The 23,846-nt window shown below is 38.1% G+C and overlaps 1 protein-coding gene and 1 long non-coding RNA gene across 2 annotated transcripts in view; both read right to left on the minus strand.

Annotated features, from left to right (window-relative positions):
* LOC117518164 (probable phospholipid-transporting ATPase VA) overlaps window positions 1-23,846 on the minus strand; it is a 97,731-nt gene that overhangs the window by 20,452 nt on the left and 53,433 nt on the right. The window lies entirely within an intron of this gene.
* Window positions 180-16,748, minus strand: LOC117519252. Its single transcript, XR_004563227.1, has 3 exons — window positions 16,607-16,748; window positions 2,209-2,211; window positions 180-193 (listed from the first exon to the last, which is right to left on the minus strand). It is a non-coding gene; the product is annotated as an uncharacterized LOC117519252 (long non-coding RNA).

Genomic DNA, 23,846 nt, shown 5'->3' on the forward strand with positions numbered 1-23,846 from the left:
CAACCAGAATTACATCGCAAAGTGCAACGGTAATTGATAATATATTTACAAACAGAACAGATGAAATTATCAAGAATGGGATCTTCATGACAGATATTAGTGACCATTTACCAATTTTTTCAATATTTAAATATAAAAATAGGTACAACAAAAAAACTGATATAAACTTTAAAAGAGATAAGTCAGTAAAAGCCTTAGAGGCATTAAAATATGACTTTAAAAATCAAAACTGGGAAGAAGTTTATGTCAGTGATGTTAATGTAGCATATAACTCATTTATGAAAATATTGATGAAATCATACAATAAAAATTGTAAATTAATTGAAATTAGTAAGAAAAGAGTAAATAAACCATGGCTGACAAAGGGAATAAAAAATGCTTGTGCAAAGAAAAACTATTTATACAGGTGCTTTTTAAAATTGGAAACAAAGGAATCAGAACATAAATACAAAAAATATAAAAATAAACTATTAACAATAATTAGGAAACAAAAAAAAGATTATTACAGTGAAAAACTAAATAAGAGTAAAGATAATATGAGGGTAACATGGGGAATTATAAAAAGTGTGATTGATAGTGATGGAACGAAAGAAACTATTCCAAATTACTTTGTTAAGGAAAACAAAGAGATATATGATATAAAAGAAGTTGCAAATGGGTTTAATGATTATTTTTCCAATGTAGGGTCAAGTCTGGTGGGAAATAAACCAATAATAGAAGATAAATTATGTACATTGGTAAATACGGTCAATAGTATTTTCCTGGACAATGTGGAAAAAGATGAAATAAGAAATATTGTAAAAAAACTGTGTAAGCAAAAGATCAACTGACCATGAAGATTTAGACATGATGACTGTAAAAAGTATAATAGAAATTGTTATTGAACCATTTACTTATATTTGTAATCTGTCTCTGTCAACTGGGGTTTTTCCAGATGAAATGAAAATTGCTAAGGTAGTCCCATTATATAAAAATGGAGACAAACATAATTTTTCTAATTACAGGCCAGTATCATTGCTTCCACAGTTTTCTAAAATGATGGAAAAAGTTTTTGTAACAAGATTGGATAAATTTATTGAGAAACATCATATTTTAAATAATGCTCAGTATGGATTCAGAACAAAACATTCGACAGCTATGGCAATTATGGAACTAATAGAGAAAATATCAACAACAATAGATAATAAGGATTATTTTGTAAGCATTTTTATTGACCTGAAAAAGGCTTTTGATGTTATAGACCACTCAAGATTGCTCCACAAGTTACAACAATATGGAATAAGAGGTGTTGCATATCAGTGGGTAAAAAGCTACTTAGAAAATAGAAAACAGTTTGTTCAGATAAATAATACCAAATCAGAATTGTGTAACATTATTTATGGAGTACCACAAGGATCGGTACTTGGACCCAAACTGTTTATTTTGTATATCAATGATTTTGTGAATGTATCCAATGTGCTTGGCAGCATTTTATTTGCTGATGATACAACGCTGTTTTACTCTGGATCAGATATACAGGAAGTAGCACAAGTGATAAATACAGAGTTGGAAAAAGTTAAACATTGGTTTGATATAAACAGATTGTCACTAAATATTAATAAGACAAATTTCATACTGTTTAATGATAGAGCGAAAAAAAAAAATAATGTGTCATTACAAATAGATGGAATGGATATACAAAGGGTAAAAGAAATGAAATTTTTAGGAGTCATGATTGATGAAGATCTTACATGGAAGTCACACATAAATTACATAAAAGGAAAAATAGCGAAAGCCATTGCTGTTTTGCATAAAGTAAAATATTCATTAAATAGTTATGGTTTATTAACACTGTACAATTCATTGATTGTCCCATATTTAACTTACTGTGTAGAAATCTGGGGATCAACATATACAACCTATATACAACCTTTATTTATTTTGCAGAAAAGAGCTTTAAAAGTGATTAGTAACAGTGGTTTTAGAGATCCATCTAATCCATTGTTTATTAAGTATAGGGTACTTAAATTTCATGATTTAGTCGATTTGAAAATATTACAAACAATGTACCAAGTTAATAAAAATACTTTACCAACAAACATTCAAAATATGTTTGAAAAAAGAGTAAGTAGTTATAAATTGAAAGGAATAGAAGTGTTTAAAAAACCAAGATTTAGAACCAAAGTAAAGGAAAGGAGTATTGCAGTAAATGGTGTCAAATTATGGAACAATCTTAATAAAGAAATTAAAGAATTAAGGTTGCTTAAATTATTTAAAAAACATATTAAATTAGATGTATTAAATAAGTATGAAACTATGAAGTAAGTCAGTGGGCTGCAAGAAAGTAAAAAAAAAGAAAAAAAAAGTAAACTGTTAATAATGTTTGGAGTGTCTTAAGTTTAAATGTAACCTGTCAGTGATGTAATCTATTAATTAATGGTCATAATTATGAAATGGGTCAGTGGTATGTGACAAGTTAAAGAAATGCAATCTGTTAAATAATGTTGACTATGATGCTGTATATTGAAAGATTGTATTGTTAAAAGGGGCAGAAATCATAAGACTTGTTCTTCTTTCTGCTCCTTTTCATTCTGGTATTGTGGTGCTTTTGTTTTTTGCTTTTCTGTTTTTCTTTTAAATGAATGAAATAAATATAAAAAAAAAAAAAGAATTTGGATTAGGAGGAAGGACTTAAGCAAGTAACCCAAAAGAGCTATAAATAAATTTATTATTGTTACCCTCTCAGTAGAAAATGTAGTCACTCATCTTTTTAAAAAAGAATTTGAAGTTCTAAACTTAGATTAGCCTTGCTCCATTTTTTTATGTTTATAGTTTTACATGATTTTGACCACATTGTAATTTAACATAATTTATTTTATTGTAAAATATTATGTACAACATTGGACACCTTGTTTTCACTACTAATTACATTCTTTTTAAAAATGGAAGATAAAGTATATTTAGATTTTTTCCTGACTCGCTGATCCAAAAATGATCTGAATTGTGACTTAAAAGCGATGATCCTATCCAAACTAAGAGTTTTGTGACATACCTAACAAGAAAGTATGAAAAGAAATTGTGATCGTAGGTGAGATGAAAAAAGTAGGCATGAGTACAAGGAGATGTGGTGTAAGGTGAAAGGACATGTGGTAAAGGCTAAGGAAAATGCATATAGCAAGATATATAAGACGCTGAACACTAAGGAAGAAGCAAAAAGATTTGTTCAGATTGGCAAGACAAAGGGACCAACCTGTAAAGGACGTGCATCAGATTAAGGTGACAAAGGATGCTGATGGAAATATGTGCCGACAAGTGAGGACAATGTGTTGAGAAGGTGGAGAGTGTACTTTGAGGATCTGTAGAATGAAGAAGTTGAGAAGGAGTGAAGGCTGGATGGTGTAGAGAGAATAAATCAGGAAGTACAAGGGATTAGTAAGGATGAAGTGAAGGCAGCTATGAAGAGGATAAAGAGGGGATAGGCAGTTGGTGCAGATGACATCCCAGTGGAGGCATGGAAATGTTTAGGAGAGATGGCAGTGGAGTTTCTAACTACAACCCCTGGCAAAAATTATGGAATCACCGGCCTCGGAGGATGTTCATTCAGTTGTTTAATTTTGTAGAAAAAAAGCAGATCACAGACATGACACAAAACTAAAGTCATTTCAAATGGCAACTTTCTGGCTTTAAGAAACACTATAAGAAATCAGGAAAAAAAATTGTGGCAGTCAGTAACGGTTACCTTTTTAGACCAAGCAGAGGGAAAAAAAATATGGAATCACTCAATTCTGAGGAAAAAATTATGGAATCATGAAAAACAAAAGAACGCTGCAACACTAGTATTTTGTTGTACCACCTCTGGCTTTTATAACAGCTTGCAGTCTCTGAGGCGTGGACTTAATGAGTGACAAACAGTACTCTTCATCAATCTGGCTCCAACTTTCTCTGATTGCTGTTGCCAAATCAGCTTTGCAGGTTGGAGCCTTGTCATGGACCATTTTCTTCAACTTCCACCAAAGATTTTCAATTGGATTAAGAGCTGGACTATTTGCAGGCCATGACATTGACCCTATGTGTCTTTTTGCAAGGAATGTTTTCACAGTTTTTGCTCTATGGCAAGATGCATTATCATCTTGAGAAATGATTTCATCATCCCCAAACATCCTTTCAATTGATGGGATAAGAAAAGTGTCCAAAATATCAACGTAAACCTGTGTATTTATTGATGATGTAATGACAGCCATCTCCAGAGAGAGTACTGACCGACCTTATGTCAAAAAGTGATTAATGACCCTGTCAGCCAATCAGAATCGACTACGTCACTAAGCCCCACCCCTTATGACGTCACAGCCAATCAGAATCGATGATGTCACTATGTCCTGCCCATAAGCCCCGCCCATAAGCCCCGCCCCTTATGACATCACAGCCAATTAGAATTGATGATGTCGCTATGTCCCGCCCCTAAGCCCCGCCCCCAGCTCCTCCCCTAGTTCTGCCCGTGGCTCCTCCCCTAGCCCCACCCCCAAGCTCCTCCCCTACCCCCCACCCCCAAGCTCCTCCCCTAACCCCGCCCAAGCACCGCCTCCAAGCCATACCTCCCCTCCCACCCAGGGTCTAATATTTTAATGTCATTTTATTTCATGAATTAAAGAATGATTAAAAATACCTAGATCTTTTTAATGTATTAAAGAATTAACTAATTCTGAAATAATTAAACATAAATCAGTGTCTATTATTTAATGCCCCTTTAATATTTTTAATTCTTAAATTAAAGCGCCTCCTTTTATGGTTTTTAATGCCTCAATTAAAGAAGGAATAAAAAATACCGTATCTTATGCATAATTATGGGAGGTTTTCTTCAAGTTAGTGATTAAACACGAATATTTTAATACGCCTTTAATATTTCTTAATTCTTAAATTATCGCGTTTCCTTTTCTGTTTTTTTTTTATTCGTAAATTAAAGAAGGGAAACAAATAGCCGTCTCTCTCGGGTGTAAGTCTTTGCAGCAAGACGGTCAAATACCCACACATAGAGCTGCTCGCGGAAACATGACCCCACGGCTGTAATACCTGTTGCAGACGCTAGCTGTGTCTGTGTGTGCGTGCGTGCGTGCGTGTGTCTGTGTGTTTCGGAGGCGTGTGTGTGTGTGTGTCTGTGTGTTTCGGAGGCGTGTGTGTGTGTGTGTTTCGGAGGCGTGTGTGTGTGTGTGCGTGTGTGCTTGTGTGTGTGTGTGTGTGACCTGCGGAGCGGGGCTGTCACGCCGGATGGTCTTTTATAACATAGTAGAGAAACTTGAATCTTCGGTTGAAGCTTGAATGTTTAATTACCTCCAATTTCCTGATGACGGGGTCGTTCGTCACGCTTGTTTGAAGGCTGAAAAAACAAAGCTCCTTCTCACTCACGCCAGATGCAGTTTCTTTTAAGATATTAGCCGATCGATCACGGGCTGCTGGACACCCGCTGATCGGAGATGCTGCCCCGAGGTGATGAACCCGAAAAATCAACAAACTTTGGTCTCAGTCACTCCCGGCAGGGTGGCTGGGTGTCAGGCCAGATGGTATTTTTAGAGCAAAAGGTGCCAGTAAGTGTTTTTCACAAAAAACCTAGTTTGAAAAACAATTTACCCTTTTCAACAATATTATAGGAAAGAACACAGGCTGTATAAGGTTTAGAATATGTGCTTTATTACATTCATTAAAGTCACACACAGAGAAAAAAGCAATTGTTCATGTTTATTAAACACAGCATACGTGAAGGAAAACATTAAGAAAAAAGTACTTGTTCCAGTTACCTGAAGAAAAAAGCATATGTTCATGGTTATTAAACACAAATTTGGTCCACTTACATGAAGAAAAAAGCATACGTCCATGTTTATTAAAGGGTAACCATCAGGCTGTCGCCGTAAATTAGCTGATAGATGATTATTATGTCTCCAGCTGCGTATAATAAACTCAAGTCTGCTCAAAGCCACTTTTCTAAGGCAACAAGTTTGCATATTTTTTTTTGTAAAGTCAACTTATTATATTTTACACATTTTGGGATTCAAACATCAAATCCTTATCTCAACACTTCACGGTAACGTTCACATGCCAGCGGCTTGGATGTTAAGTCCTAAATCTAAACATTTTCTTTGCTCACTTGTATCGCTGCAAGTTCCTGCTTTACCACCTCATTCTGACCAAGAAACATCTGAAGTGGGTCAAAAAATAACTGAAACTGTTCTTGAAAGCAGCTTTCTCCTGGTTAGTTTTTAATACACCCTGAAGACATCAAGATTCTCTGATCAGATTTCTTGGGAGACTTTCCAAAGGGAGACATCTATTCTTTTAATATGAAAATCAGCCGTCAGCATTTTATGTCAAGTGTTCCCTGAAAATCACAGATAACTGAATGACGGAGAACTGAAGCAACAACTTTGAAGTTTCAAATAAAACAGGGTTCATCAGCATTTTCTGGTTTATCAGAATCTGAATCAGAACAGCTTTTAATGGCCAAGTATCCACAGAATACATGGAATTTGACTTTGGTTTGAGCCGCACTCTCTCTGTACACTGTAAATGCATGCTAACATACAAACGAATTAAGTTAACCAGACTCAGTTTTCAAGCTGTAGCTTCAAGAAAATTAAGTTGACCTGAATATAATGAATGAACAAAACTATTTTGAGAATTAAGCCGTCACTTGCTGGATGCTCACAGTAAATACATTACTGTAATTTAATTTTTTCAGTACAGCAAAATAAACAAGTTTCTGTAATCTAGATTTAATTTTTTCAGTACAGCAAAATAAACAAGTTACTGTAATCTAGATTTTAAGTGTATTTGAGTACTGCACACTCGCAATAATTAAGGTAATCAAATCTGCTTCAAGACAGCATAAATTACTTTGTAAGGCAGCAAGTTTGCATTTTTTGATTATTTTCATTTTTAGTAAAGTCAACTTATTATTTTTTACAGTGTAAGGCATATAGAAATACCCTAAACAGCGAATAATCCGCAGTAAAAATTGTACGTGTTTTTAAAAACCACTTGTAATTATGAAGAAACTAGTTTAGCTAACAACTGCTACAGAAAGGTGAACATTTATTAAAATGAATCTGAAATACACGAGTTGACCAACATCAGGAGGGTAAGAGTTCTAATGTTAAAACTCACTGTTGTTACTCCGCTGTTTTATGATTTGTAAAAAGCTGCACCAGGCACTTGAAAATTGCACATTTCCGACCAATTCTGTCAAAAACATTAACAGCCTGTGAGCCGACACACTGCTGTCAGTGTGACAAGAGGAAAGTGTGTCATGTAGAATCTGTGCATTTGTTCAGAGCGTATAATTATAAATCTCAAGTCGTTTTAACGTGGATAAAGATTTAAATGCGGTTGTTTTGCAGAAGTTCCACTGAAAACACACAGAAGCTGTAATTTTTACAATTCACACGCCGTATCTTTGATAGAAACAGTCGGTGGTCATTTATTGAGAAATCTAACTGGCGGAGGGTTTTACGCTTTAAACGCTTATTTGGTTGTGAAAAGCTCCACAAAAACTTATACTTTTCGAGCTGATGCTGACTGTTTGCATAAATTTTTGGCTGAGTGGGGAAACGTCTGACATTCTATAGCCAATATGTTTTTTTTTTTCTTACTTTACGGACCTTTAAAAACTTTAGTCATATTACTAAATCATTGTTTTTCTTTTTTTCTTACCTCATGAAGGTGACTCTCTCTCCGGCTCCCCGTGTCGTCTAATAACCCTCTGGGCTTAATTTGTCTTCTTCTTCTCGTTAAACCAGAATAAAGTTTTTATGCATCGCAATTATTCTCTCTCAAAACATTCATTAATACCAGTCCAAAATATCCTCGAACCTCCGGGCATCTTGCAGGAGCGACGGTCACGTCTCGCCACAAACTGAAAGAAAAGATGCGACTTATTAAATATTTAGCCTACACTTTAAAAAAACGTCATGATGTGATTTTTTCTTCTTACCGTGTAACACGAGTCCGTCCCCGCGGCGCCCTGTTGACGGTTCGACAGACCTCCGTCGGTTAGAACACACCAGCTCCGCGTTATTAACCTGTATTTTTTTAATATAAATGAGATTTCAGAGGGTTTACTACATCTCTGTTGCTGTGTCTGGGGAAAAAAAACTTGATTAAACAGCGTTAAATAAACTCCTAACAGAATATCCACAAACTGTAACACAGACCATACTTATTAATGAAATATTTACACTTTAAAAAGTTATGAGCTGATTTTCTTACGTCATAAAGGAGAGTCTGTCCCTGGTGCGTGTCGTCTAAATGATCCTCTGGGGTTAATTTGTCAGGCCGAATTCTTCTGCTCCATCAGAATAAACTTTTCTCACCGTGGGGCTCTATATCTAACAAAAAACATCATTTAAAAAATGTTTTTACCGCCGAGGATCTTTTTTAAAAAAAAAAAAAAAAATAGAAGCATTTCTATCAAAAGATTACTTAAATCACTTGCCGTGAAAGACTTTCGCACTCTGAAGAAAAAGAAAACTTCATTCCGAGAGAATGAACGTCTGCTCCTGTCAGCGGCTGGAATGAAGGAAAAACACTGCAGCAGGAGGCGGGACAGGAAAACTGGACCAGCCTCCGGATTTAGCCTGACACCTCGGACCGAGGGACACAGCAGGACCTCATAAAAATATTGCTTCAAACGGGATCTGTGACGCTGGCCCGGTTTGTCAAAAGAGGTGTGACCTTTTGCGCTAAACACCCCAAATACACACACACAGGCACACACTTTTAAGACGCAAATATCCCCAGCCCCGCGCGTGTAGTGGTCCCATACTATGAACAAAAGTGGATGGATAGCAAAGTCATGACGGATAATACAGAAATAGTGGACCTTTTAATAGTTGCACTAAAAGAATAAAACGCTACTCACAGGAGAATTAGTTTTCCCAGCTTCAGCCTGTCTTATTCCAGACATGTCAGAAACCACATGAACAAAACATCTACATATCTTTAACACCAAAGAGATTTAAATATATCCGTACATACATATGTACATACTCATATTTTTTCCCATTTCTATTTCCATGTTTCCTTTTTGTGAATATTTACAAATAAAATAAAGGTCACTGCGTGTATTAAATATATATCAGCGCCACCGGGGCGTCGGTCGACTTGACGGAGTTGCTGATTGATGAAAGTAATCCCTTATTTTAATAAATGTTATAATTAATCATGTAAGTCTCTTCTTTTCCATAGAATTTGTATTGCTGCACCTTAGTTAACTACATCATTTCAATAGGCTATACGTTGTATAGAATAAAGAATACGCATTAAAATTGCTAATCAAGGTTATAGTAAAGACACTGCTTAATTGGCTGTCATGAATACTGACAAGGTATCATAAAGGTAATGGTCGAAGTTAGGATTTGTAAATGTTGCCTCAAACGTCCACGCAGTAATTCAGATATGGCGAAACAAGTGAATGATATAAAATATGTAGAGCTTTGTAATTCAATAAATATTTTTGCTTTGTTGAGGGTACTAGAAATATTTTTAGATATTTTAGCTTGAACATGTTTTTTATGTGAGGGACAATATTTAAACGCGTGCATACGCAATAAAACTTTAAAGGTATGATCGGGAGGCCGCTCTCAACACATCCGGTCCGTTTTCAGGCAAAAAAAAAAAACATAAAAAATTTTTAGGATCAAAGATTAACACTAATTTCTGTACTTAATAACAATGTTTTAAAGCGTGCAAACGCGATAAAACTTTAAAAGGTATGATCGGGAGGTTGTCCTAAGACAGGGGTTACATTTTCACGTGAAAAAACATACAAAAAAAAAAAATTAGGATCAAAGGTTAACACAAGCTGTCACAGCATTTAAAAGTGTGCGAAGGTCCTTGTAGCTGGATACAGGAGGTATTGCCCCTTTTCTTAAGGCAATTACGATATCTTTTCACAAAATCAGAAACCAGATCATGGTTTGCGATAGCATTTTCGGTGTATAAAGACAGCACATCTTGGTACGACGCCCCGGTGGTGCTGATATATATTTAATACACGCAGTGACCTTTATTTTATTTGTAAATATTCACAAAAAGGAAACATGGAAATAGAAATGGGAAAAAATATGAGTATGTACATATGTATGTACGGATATATTTAAATCTCTTGGTGTTAAAGATATGTAGATGTTTTGTTCATGTGGTTTCTGACATGTCTGGAATAAGACAGGCTGAAGCTGGGAAAACTAATTCTCCTGTGAGTAGCGTTTTATTCTTTTAGTGCAACTATTAAAAGGTCCACTATTTCTGTATTATCCGTCATGACTTTGCTATCCATCCACGTTTGTTCATAGTATGGGACCACTACACGCGCGGGGCTGGGGATATTTGCGTCTTAAAAGTGTGTGCCTGTGTGTGTGTATTTGGGGTGTTTAGCGCAAAAGGTCACACCTCTTTTGACAAACCGGGACAGCGTCACAGATCCCGTTTGAAGCAATATTTTTATGAGGTCCTGCTGTGTCCCTCGGTCCGAGGTGTCAGGCTAAATCCGGAGGCTGGTCCAGTTTTCCTGTCCCGCCTCCTGCTGCAGTGTTTTTCCTTCATTCCAGCCGCTGACCGGAGCAGACGTTCATTCTCTCGGAATGAAGTTTTCTTTTTCTTCAGAGTGCGAAAGTCTTTCACGGCAAGTGATTTAAGTAATCTTTTGATAGAAATGCTTCTGTTTTTTTTTTTTAAAAAAAAAAAAAAAGATCCTCGGCGGTAAAAACATTTTTTAAATGATGTTTTTTGTTAGATATAGAGCCCCACGGTGAGAAAAAGTTTATTCTGATGGAGCAGAAGAATTCGGCCTGACAAATTAACCCCAGAGGATCATTTAGACGACACGCGCCAGGGACAGACTCTCCTTTATGACGTAAGAAAATCAGCTCATAACTTTTTAAAGTGTAAATATTTCATTAATAAGTATGGTCTGTGTTACAGTTTGTGGATATTCTGTTAGGAGTTTATTTAACGCTGTTTAATCAAGTTTTTTCCCCCAGACACAGCAACAGAGATGTAGTAAACCCTCTGAAATCTCATTTATATTAAAAAATACAGGTTAATAACGCGGAGCTGGTGTGTTCTAACTGACGGAGGTCTGTCGAACCGTCAACAGGGCGCCGCGGGGACGGACTCGTGTTACACGGTAAGAAGAAAAAAATCACATCATGACGTTTTTTTAAAGTGTAGGCTAAATATTTAATAAGTCGCATCTTTTCTTTCAGTTTGTGGCGAGACGTGACCGTCGCTCCTGCAAGATGCCCGGAGGTTCGAGGATATTTTGGACTGGTATTAATGAATGTTTTTGAGAGAGAATAATTGCGATGCATAAAAACTTTATTCTGGTTTAACGAGAAGAAGAAGACAAATTAAGCCCAGAGGGTTATTAGACGACACGGGGAGCCGGAGAGAGAGTCACCTTCATGAGGTAAGAAAAAAAGAAAAACAATGATTTAGTAATATGACTAAAGTTTTTAAAGGTCCGTAAAGTAAGAAAAAAAAACATATTGGCTATAGAATGTCAGACGTTTCCCCACTCAGCCAAAAATTTATGCAAACAGTCAGCATCAGCTCGAAAAGTATAAGTTTTTGTGGAGCTTTTCACAACCAAATAAGCGTTTTAAAGCGTAAAACCCTCCGCCAGTTAGATTTCTCAATAAATGACCACCGACTGTTTCTATCAAAGATACGGCGTGTGAATTGTAAAAATTACAGCTTCTGTGTGTTTTCAGTGGAACTTCTGCAAAACAACCGCATTTAAATCTTTATCCACGTTAAAACGACTTGAGATTTATAATTATACGCTCTGAACAAATGTACAGATTCTACATGACACACTTTCCTCTTGTCACACTGACAGCAGTGTGTCGGCTCACAGGCTGTTAATGTTTTTGACAGAATTGGTCGGAAATGTGCAATTTTCAAGTGCCTGGTGCAGCTTTTTACAAATCATAAAACAGCGGAGTAACAACAGTGAGTTTTAACATTAGAACTCTTACCCTCCTGATGTTGGTCAACTTGTGTATTTCAGATTCATTTTAATAAATGTTCACCTTTCTGTAGCAGTTGTTAGCTAAACTAGTTTCTTCATAATTACAAGTGGTTTTTAAAAACACGTTGTACAATTTTTACTGCGGATTATTCGCTGTTTAGGGTATTTCTATATGCCTTACACTGTAAAATATAATAAGTTGACTTTACTAAAAATGAAAATAATCAAAAAATGCAAACTTGCTCCCTTACAAAGTAATTTATGTCGTCTTGAAGCAGATTTGATTACCTTAATTATTGCGAGTGTGCAGTACTCAAATACACTTAAAATCTAGATTACAGTAACTTGTTTATTTTGCTGTACTGAAAAAATTAAATCTAGATTACAGAAACTTGTTTATTTTGCTGTACTGAAAAAATTAAATTACAGTAATGTATTTACTGTGAGCATCCAGCAAGTGACGGCTTAATTCTCAAAATAGTTTTGTTCATTCATTATATTCAGGTCAACTTAATTTTCTTGAAGCTACAGCTTGAAAACTGAGTCTGGTTAACTTAATTCGTTTGTATGTTAGCATGCATTTACAGTGTACAGAGAGAGTGCGGCTCAAACCAAAGTCAAATTCCATGTATTCTGTGGATACTTGGCCATTAAAAGCTGTTCTGATTCAGATTCTGATAAACCAGAAAATGCTGATGAACCCTGTTTTATTTGAAACTTCAAAGTTGTTGCTTCAGTTCTCCGTCATTCAGTTATCTGTGATTTTCAGGGAACACTTGACATAAAATGCTGACGGCTGATTTTCATATTAAAACAATAGATGTCTCCCAAGAAATCTGATCAGAGAATCTTGATGTCTTCAGGGTGTATTAAAAACTAACCAGGAGAAAGCTGCTTTCAAGAACAGTTTGTTATTTTTTGACCCACTTCAGATGTTTCTTGGTCAGAATGAGGTGGTAAAGCAGGAACTTGCAGCGATACAAGTGAGCAAAGAAAATGTTTAGATTTAGGACTTAATCAACTCAATCAATCAATCAACTTTTTTCTTATATAGCGCCAAATCACAACAAACAGTTGCCCCAAGGCGCTCCACACGCACTTAACATCCAAGCTGCTGGCATGTGAACGTTACCGTGAAGTGTTGAGATAAGGATTTGATGTTTGAATCCCAAAATGTGTAAAATATAATAAGTTGACTTTACAAAAAAAATATGCAAACTTGTTGCCTTAGAAAAGTGGCACTGAGCAGACTTGAGTTTATTATACGCAGCTGGAGACATAATAATCATCTATCAGCTAATTTACGGCGACAGCCTGATGGTTACCCTTTAATAAACATGGACGTATGCTTTTTTCTTCATGTAAGTGGACCAAATTTGTGTTTAATAACCATGAACATATGCTTTTTTCTTCAGGTAACTGGAACAAGTACTTTTTTCTTAATGTTTTCCTTCACGTATGCTGTGTTTAATAAACATGAACAATTGCTTTTTTCTCTGTGTGTGACTTTAATGAATGTAATAAAGCACATATTCTAAACCTTATACAGCCTGTGTTCTTTCATATAATATTGTTGAAAAGGGTAAATTGTTTTTCAAACTAGGTTTTTTGTGAAAAACACTTACTGGCACCTTTTGCTCTAAAAATACCATCTGGCCTGACACCCAGCCACCCTGCCGGGAGTGACTGAGACCAAAGTTTGTTGATTTTTCGGGTTCATCACCTCGGGGCAGCATCTCCGATCAGCGGGTGTCCAGCAGCCCGTGATCGATTGGCTAATATCTTAAAAGAAACTGCATCTGGCGTGAGTGAGAAGGAGCTTTGTTTTTTCAGCCTTCAAACAAGCGTGACGAACGACCCCGTCATCAGGAAATTGGAGGTAATTAAACATTCAAGCTTCAACCGAAGATTCAAGCTTCTCTACTATGTTATAAAAGACCATCCGGCGTGACAGCCCCGCTCCGCAGGTCACACACACACACACAAGCACACACGCACACACACACACGCACGCATGCACGCACACACAGACACAGCTAGCGTCTGCAACAGGTATTACAGCCGTGGGGTCATGTTTCCGCGAGCAGCTCTATGTGTGGGTATTTGACCGTCTTGCTGCAAAGACTTACACCCGAGAGAGACGGCTATTTGTTTCCCTTCTTTAATTTACGAATTAAAAAAAACAGAAAAGGAAACGCGATAATTTAAGAATTAAGAAATATTAAAGGCGTATTAAAATATTCGTGTTTAATCACTAAATTGAAGAAAACCTCCCATAATTATGCATAAGATACGGTATTTTTTATTCATTCTTTAATTGAGGCATTAAAAACCATAAAAGGAGGCGCTTTAATTTAAGAATTAAAAATATTAAAGGGGCATTAAATAATAGACACTGATTTATGTTTAATTATTTCAGAATTAGTTAATTCATTAATACATTAAAAAGATCTAGGTATTTTTAATCATTCTTTAATTCATGAAATAAAATGACATTAAAATATTAGACCCTGGGTGGGAGGGGAGGTGTGGCTTGGAGGCGGTGCTTGGGCGGGGTTAGGGGAGGGGCTTGGGGTGGGGGGTAGGGGAGGAGCTTGGGGGTGGGGCTAGGGGAGGAGCCAGGGGCAGAACTAGGGGAGGAGCCGGGGGCGGGGCTTAGGGGCGGGACATACTGATGTCATCGACTCTGATTGGAGGTGACGTCATAAGGGGCGGGGGCTTGGAGGCGGGGCTTAGGGGCGGGACATAGTGACATCATCGATTCTGATTGGCTGTGATGTCATAAGGGGCGGGGTTAGGGGAGGGGTTAGGGGCGGGACATAGTGATGTTATCGATTCTGATTGGCTGTGATGTCATAAGGGGGCGGGGCTTAGTGACGTAGTCAATTCTGATTGGCTGACAGGGTCATTAATCACTTTTTGACATAAGGTCGGTCAGTACTCTATCTCCCCAGTGCCTTTACCTGACATGCAGCCCCATATCATTAATGACTGTGGAAATTTACATGTTCTCTGCAGGCAGTCATCTTTATAAATCTCATTGGAACGGCACCAAACAAAACTTCCAGCATCATCACCTTGCCCAATGCAGATTTGAGATTCATCACTGAATATGACTTTCATCCAGTCATCCACAGTCCACGATTGCTTTTCCTTAGCCCATTGTAACCTTGTTTTTTTTTCTGTTGATGGCTTTCGTTTAGCTTTTCTGTATGTAAATTCCATTTCCTTTAGGTGGTTTCTTACAGTTCGGTCACAGACATTGACTCCAGTTTCCTTCCATTCGTTCCTCATTTGTTTTGTTGTGCATTTTCGATTTTTGAGACATACTGCTTTAAAGTTTCTGTCTTGATGCTTTGTATTCCTTGGTCTACCAGTATGTTTGCCTTTAACAACCTTCCCATGTTGTTTGTATTTGGTCCAGAGTTTAGACACAGCTGACTGTGAACAACCAACATCTTTTGCAAAATTGCGTGATGATTTACCCTCTTTTAAGAGTTTGATAATCCTCTCCTTTGTTTCAATTGACATCTCTCGTGTTGGAGCCATGATTCATGTCAGTCCACTTGGTGCAACAGCTCTCCAAGGTGTGATCACTCCTTTTTAGATGCAGACTAACGAGCAGATCTGATATGATGCAGGTGCAGATGCAGGTGTTAGTTTTGGGGATGAAAATTTACAGGGTGATTCCATAATTTTTTCCTCAGAATTGAGTGAGTCCATATCTTTTTCCCTCTGCTTGGTCTAAAAAAGTAACCGTTACTGACTGCTACAATTTTTTTTCCCTGATTTCTTATAGTGTTTCTTAAAGCCAGAAAGTTGCCATTTGAAATGACTTTAGTTTTGTGTCATGTCTGTGATCTGCTTTTTTTCTACAAAATTAAACAACTGAATGAACATCCTCCAAGGCCGGTGATTCCATAATTATTCCCAGGGGTTGTAGATTGTTTAATAAAACCTTGGAAAATGACAGGATGCCTGAGGAGTGGAGATGAAGTGCGGCAGTTCCTATTCTTAAGAACAAGGGTGATGTGCAGAGCTGCAGTAACTGCAGAGTCATAAAGTTGATCAGCCACAACATGATGTTATGGAAAGAGGAGTAGAAGCCAGGCTTACAAAACAGGTGAAGATCTGTAAGCAGACAATTTGGCTTCATGCTGAGAAAAAGCACAACAGATGCAATGTTTGCTCTGACAGTGCTGATGGAGAAATATAGAGGAGGTCAGAAAGAGCTGCACTGTGTTTTTGTGGATTTAGAAAAAACTTATGACAGGGTGCTAAGATAAGAATTGTATTGTATGAGGATGTCTGCAGTGGTAGAGAAGTATGTGAGGGTGGTGCAGAATATGTACAATGATAGTGCAACAGCAGCGAGATGCATGGCAGGAATGACGGATCCATTCAAGGTGAAGGTTGGACTACATCAAGGATCACCTCTGAGGCCTTTCATATTTGCAATGGTGATGGACATGTTAATGGACACAATCAAACAGGAGTCTCCATGGACTATGTTTGCAGATGACAATGTGAACTGTAGCGAGAGAGAGAGATCATACTGAGATGAGCCTAGAGAGGTGAAGATAGGGAAATGAAAGTTAGTAGGCACAAGACTGAGTGCATGTGTGTGAATGAAAGAGAGCCCAGTGGAACAGTGCAGTTACAATGAGTAGAGGTGGTTAAGGAAGAGGAGTTTAAATATTTAAGGTCAACTATCCAATGTAATGGAGACTGTGGTAGAGAGATGAAGAAAACAATACAGGCAGGGTGGCAAGAGTGATTTGTGACCGAAGAATATCTGCAAGCATGAAGGGGAAAGTTTACAAGACAGTAGTGAGACCAGCTATGTTATACAGCTTAGAGACGGTGGCACTAACATAAAGATAGGAGGCAAAGCTGGAGGTGGCAGAGCTGAAGATGTTGTGGTTCTCTTTGGGCAGAATTAGGAATGAACATATCAGAGGGACAGCACAGGTAGGACAATTTGGAGACAAAGTCAAAGAGACAAGGTTGAGACGGTTTGCACATGTGCAGAGGAGGGACTCAGTGAACATCGGGAGAAATATGCTGACGACAGAGCCACCAGGCAGAAGGAGAAGAGGGAGGCCAAAGAGGAGGTTTATAGATGTGCTGAGGCAGGACATGCAGGTGGTTGATGTGACAGAGGAGATACAAAGGACAGGATGAGATGGAAATGACTGATATGCTGTGGTGACCCCAAACAGGAGCAGCCGAAACAAGACGCAGCTACGAGCTAATTAATGCTGTAACAAATGCAAAAGGTGAGTAAACTGCTTCTTTAAGCCACTGAATAAACGATCATATGTAAGGGCCCTGTCACACTTTGATGATTTAGCCGGAGTATGCGGACATCAATCAACTCAATCAATCAACTTTTTTTTTATATAGCGCCAAATCACAACAAACAGTTGCCCCAAGGCGCTTTATATTGTAAGGCAAGGCCATACAATAATTATGAAAAACCCCAACGGTCAAAACGACCCCCTGTGAGCAAGCACTTGGCAACAGTGGGAAGGAAAAACTCCCTCTTAACAGGAAGAAACCTCCAGCAGAACCAGGCTCAGGGAGGGGCAGTCTTCTGCTGAGACTGGTTGGGGCTGAGGGAAAGAACCAGGAAAAAGACATGCTGTGGAGGGGGGCAGAGATCGATCACTAATGATTAAATGCGGAGTGATGCATACAGAGCAAAAAGAGAAAGAAACAGTGCATCATGGGAACCCCCACACAGTCTATGTCTAAAGCAGCATAACCAAGGGATAGTCCAGGGTCACCCGATCCAGCCCTAACTATAAGCCTTAGCGAAAAGGAAAGTTTTAAGCCTAATCTTAAAAGTAGAGAGGGTATCTGTCTCCCTGATCTGAATTGGGAGCTGGTTCCACAGGAGAGGAGCCTGAAAGCTGAAGGCTCTGCCTCCCATTCTACTCTTACAAACCCTAGGAACTACAAGTAAGCCTGCAGTCTGAGAGCGAAGCGCTCTATTAGGGTGATATGGTACTACGAGGTCCCTAAGATAAGATGGGACCTGATTATTCAAAACCTTATAAGTAAGAAGAAGAATTTTAAATTCTATTCTAGAATTAACAGGAAGCCAATGAAGAGAGGCCAACACGGGTGAGATATGCTCTCTCCTGCTAGTCCCCGTCAGTACTCTAGCTGCAGCATTTTGAATTAACTGAAGGCTTTTTAGGGAACTTTTAGGACAACCTGATAATAAAGAATTACAATAGTCCAGCCTAGAGGAAATAAATGCATGAATTAGTTTTTCAGCATCACTCTGAGACAAGACCTTTCTGATTTTAGAGATATTGCGTAAATGCAAAAAGGCAGTCCTACATATTTGTTTAATATGCGCTTTGAATGACATATCCTGATCAAAAATGACTCCAAGATTTCTCACAGTATTACTAGAGGTCAGGGAAATGCCATCCAGAGTAAAGATCTGGTTAGACACCATGCTTCTAAGATTTGTGGGGCCAAGTACAATAACTTCAGTTTTATCTGAGTTTAAAAGCAGGAAATTAGAGGTCATCCATGTCTTGATATGAAAAATATGCCGAATACAAGTTACGAGGTCTGTCAGAAAAGTATCGGACCTTTTTATTTTTTTCAAAGACCTGATGGATTTGAATCACGTGTGCTTGCATGAGCAAACCTTGAACCTTTGTGTGCATGCGTGAACTTTTTCACGCCTGTCGATTGCATCATTTCCTGGTAAGCAGCCAATGTGTGAGGTGTGTGTCGTGCGCTCGGCGGATTTTCATTCCAAGGAAAAAGACGGAACGACTGGAGCAGCGCCGCATCAAATTTTGCCAGAAACTGGGCGACAACCAGGTGGAAACCATTCGGATGATTCAGACGGCTTTCGGTGACGATCCTATGAGCATCACACAGACTAAGGAGCGGTACAACTGGTTTAAAGACGTCCGCACAACGGTGGAGAGCGAGCAACGCTCCGGTCGGCCATCGACATGCTGAAATTAACAGATCATTTCCAAAGTGAATGCTGTGGTGATGCGGGACCGTCATGTGACTGTCCGAGAAATTGCGGAAGAGGTGGACATCAGCACTTTTTCAGCAAATTCCATTGCAGCGAAATTCATGCTGCTGCAAACGGCGGAGCAAAAGCACCTTCGTGTTGTCTCACAGGAAATGCTGTGACATGCCCACCTCTTCCACAATTTCTCGGACAGTCACACGACTGAAAAGTCACCGAAAGCCGTCTGAATCATCCGAATGGTTTCCACCTGGCTGTCGCCCAGTTTCTGGCAAAATTTGATGCAGCGCTGCTCCAGTCATTCCAACTTTTTCCTTGGAATGAAAATCTGCCAAGCGCACGACACACACCTCACACAAAGGCTGCTTACCAGAAAATGATGCAATCGACAGGCGTGAAAAAGTTCACGCATGTGCACGAAGGTTCAAGGTTTGCTCATGCAAGCACACGTGATTCAAATCCATCAGGTTTTTGAAAAAAATAAAAAGGTCTGATACTTTTCTAACAGACCTCGTATGCCGCTGTCACACCTTGACGATTTAGCCAGTGTATGCTGACAGCCCCATTTCCAATTGAGTGGTCCGGATCGCTCCTGCATGCTATGGTAAGGGCAGTGGTGGGCACAGCTAACCAAAAAGTTAGCTTTGATAACAGTTAATCACCTAACTGAAAAGTAATCTTTTTTTTAAAGCTAAACCGTTAAAACCTAAAGCGATAACTTTCAGTATTGATTTCAGTACATTAGCAGCAACTGACAACAACGAGCCAGCTCTTCTGTGTCAGATTAGGTTTTTTTTTCAGCGAACGAGACCTAGTGACAAAGGAGGAGGAAGAATAAAGACAATTTCTGAGAAAGGGCTGTTCGCCCGAAACATCACATTTTCATTAATAAAGATTTTTGCATGGGAGCGCTGATGCAGATCTTTGTTTTTGGTACAGTAGAATTCTTCTTGATCCAGCACCCCCTTTATGTGTCATGGATGTGTGTGTCTTCTTTGCATCACTTAAAATTTTAACCAAACCAGTTCCAGACAAGTTACTTAAATTAATGTCACGTCTGGCATTTTATAAAGTGAAAGTATCAGCTATATGTTTTAGTTTTAAAGTAATGCACTAATTTTGAAAGTTTTAGTGTTTGGACACACATGCTGCAGTGCATTATGGGTAAAGTTTCACGTCATGAGAAATGCATTGATGCGCTCTGATCAGGCTGCACTTCAACATCTGCACATGGACAACAGCATTAAACTCCTTGTATACTGTGCCTAAAATGCTTGTGAATATATTCTCTGGATTTACAGATGTTATTGTGTTTGTTTTACGCCATCTACTAGCCAGTAGATGATAGTGTTTATGGCAGTATTCGCCCTAATAAGATATCCCATAATCCTTTGCGCACCAGAGTTGTTGCAGTCTACAGCACAGAGAATCCACATGAAAACAAGTGTAAATGAACATTATACAACCAAAATGTACATTTTTGTGCTCTCCATCACGTTAATAAGAGGCTGCAGCAACTCTCTTGTGCAAAGGATTATAGGATATCTCAACAGGGTGAATACTGCCATGAACACTGCCATCTACTGGCGGCAGTAGAGACCCTGAAAACTTGCTAAAACAAATATTCCAAATAATCCATGTCTGCTACGTTTAATCTGCATGGAATTTAATAAATGCAAACCAAATTTCAGACATCTTATATTACTCTGGAACAAAGAGGACAAACAGTGTTGTAAAGGACAATAAGCAGGACGTTAAAGAGCAAACTTCACTTTTCCCCAGAATGACATGAACAGGAAGTGATCGCAGCTCACACAACCTGAGCTTCTGGCAAACAAACACAATAACAACATCAATAAACCCAGAGAATATATTCACTAGAGTTTTAGGCACAATATACAAGGTGTTTAACACTTGCAAACCCAGTCTTTTCTCCCACCTCCTATTCTGACCAGAGGGTGCCAAATGGCACTGCTGGGGTAATTTACAACTCATTAGGCCATCTTTTCTTATGTACCTGTTCTTATGTTTCATATGTAAGTGCAGCCATTAGATTGAAATGTGCCAGTACCAGTGACCGGCAGTTTGGGCTTTCTGCTCAAGCTTGCATTCTGACTTTGAGAAAGTCAGAAGTGTTATGCATACAAATAAAAAAAAAAAGAATGACCAAAAATTGAACAATTTTAAGACTTAAAAAAAACAAAACTAAGCTTCATGAATTAAATGTAAAGGCAGTTTTCTTTTAAAAGTTTGCAATGATGATGAGCTTTGTTACATTTCTTTTATCATTCCATATTTGTACAACCCAATATCTGGTGAAAAACAGACCATGTTTAGGTTTATATAAAGGAAGGCGAGGATGACTATTCTGTTTGGTGTTATATGAATGAATCTGTGAATTTAATATGAACAAATTTCTAAATGCTGATGGTAAATATAAAGGTGAGAACATGTTTTTGTAAATAAACATGCACATCTGATGAATCTTTATATTGTGTATACTGTGACAATCAAAGAATAACAGGTGGAATCAGGAGGTGAATCAGGAAAACCTTCAGCAACAACCACCCACACCTGACACAGGGAAAAGGGCATCGTGCCAGGTGAAGTGTTGCTGCAAGAGAAACCATGCCACTAAGCGTTGCGTTTATTTTAACAAGTTCACATCTGGCAAATGCAGAAAGGAGATGTTGTGGCAGTGCCAAGTATGTTCAGACAATCTGTAAGCAATAAATTTCACCAAGAATGCAAACATAAACTGTGCCGACCTCTATCTATCTTAAAAATTAAAATTAACCCTTGTGTTCTCCTGGGGTACAGTCTTTTTTTTTTTTTACTGTAAAGCACTTTGGTATTTCTGTCCTTCTCCCTAATCAACAGAAGCACCTGCACCACTTTTTAAAAAACTGAACATTCTCACAGTAAACTAAACATGGTCTGTTTTCCATCAGCTATTGTATCGTACAAATATGGAATGATAAAAGAAATGTAACAGAGAACTCATCACTGCAAACTTTTAAAAGAAAACTGCCTTTATATTTAATTCATGTAGCTTAGTTTTGTTTTTTAAGTCTTTTTTTATTTGTATGCATAACACTTCTGACTTTCTCAAAGTCAGAATGCAAGCTCGAGCAGGAAGCTCAAACTGTCAGTCACTGGTACTGGCACATTCCAATCTAATGGCTGCACTTACATATGAAACATAAGAACAGGTACATAAGAAAAGGTGGCCTAATGAGGTGTACAGTTGTGCTCAAAAGTTTACATACCCTGGTAAAATTTTTTGCTTTTTTGGCCATTTTTAAGAGAATATAAATGACACTCATGGTTAGTGGTTGGGTGAAGCCATTTATTGTCAAACAACTGTGTTTACTGTTTTTAAATCATAATGACAAGAGAACTACCCAAATGAAACTGATCAAAGGTTTACATACCCCTGTTTTTAATACTGTGTATTGCCCCCTTTAACATCAATGACAGCGTGGAGTCTTTTGTGGTCATTGTGGATGAGACTCTCTGATGGTGAAGCTGCCACTGAATATGTTTCAGACTTTATTTACATCAATTACAAAGAAATACAAACAATATGGCAAACTGAGTGACTGTGCAAGAAGGAGAAGAGTGAGGAAAGACACCAAGACAACCCAGAAGAAGTTATAGGCTTACGTGGCTGTGATTGGAGAAATTATGCACAGTGCGAGCTTTGCATTTTGTATCACCAGTTATCCATCTTCATAATGAAGTGGTATAGAGGAGGATTTTCTTAAAAAGAAGACCTGAAAGTTTAGCTACAAATTGCCAGAAGGTACATGTGAGATGCAAGTCTAGATTTTATCTGTTCTGGTGAAAGAAAATCCTTCTCTGCTCTACGCCACTATGAAGCTAAGAGTAGTGATGCAGACAAAACACAGAAGGACTTCTTTAAAAATGCTACGTTTCTTCAGCCACAACAAGGAATTAAAATATTATCAGATGTCCTTTTCGAAAATCAGGACACTTTAGGTGGATAAGTTTTTGTCAGGATGTGATGGTGAATCCAATGGGTAAAATTAAGACTTTATATTTTCTCAGAATGGTGTTAATATTTGAAACAGTCTGAACTGGTCACATGAGGACTGCAGCTTTCAGTTGTTGAGCCAAGCAACAGACAGCATCAATGGACATATTTTGACTTATGAGTAATTTACAAGAAATGTGTGTCAACAATTGCATAACTTACCTACAACTTATGGCCCACATACGTGGGACGTATCAGACATACGCTGGCATGTATTGAAAATATTGTGCATGCCCAAAATCTTTTGACGTACTCACTGTATTATAACATATACAAGCGTGCTTCAAGGTGCTAATTTATTAGACATACGCCTGCGTATTCCAGCGTTTTTAATACGGTCGGCATACGCTAGCTAAATCGTCAAGGTGTGACAGGGGTGTGAGGTAAAGTAAGTCTGTTGAACTGCTCCCTTGTTTTCACTCAGGGTTGCCACAGCAAATACCCTTCCACGCCGGATACCCTTCCTGAAACAACTCCACATTACATGGAGAAATGGGCAGAAGTGGGGTTTGAAACAGGAACCTCCCGTACTGAAACCAAGTGCACTAAGCACTTGGCCACCACCCCATGGGGAATTATTATTATTTTTTAAAATTCTTTAATTATTTTACACATACATGTAGTTTTTTGTTTTCTCAAATCAGCAATAGTCACATGACAATGGCGCCAATTGGAGAGTTTGCAGGATGAGAGTTGCACACGAGGCGGAATGGATCTGTTCAGTCTGGCACTAAACAGGTTAGTTATTTGTGATGAAATCATTCATTTTACTGAAATATATG

The sequence above is a fragment of the Thalassophryne amazonica genome, chromosome 10 (genome assembly GCF_902500255.1).
Source record: "Thalassophryne amazonica chromosome 10, fThaAma1.1, whole genome shotgun sequence".
Classification (NCBI taxonomy): domain Eukaryota; kingdom Metazoa; phylum Chordata; class Actinopteri; order Batrachoidiformes; family Batrachoididae; genus Thalassophryne; species Thalassophryne amazonica.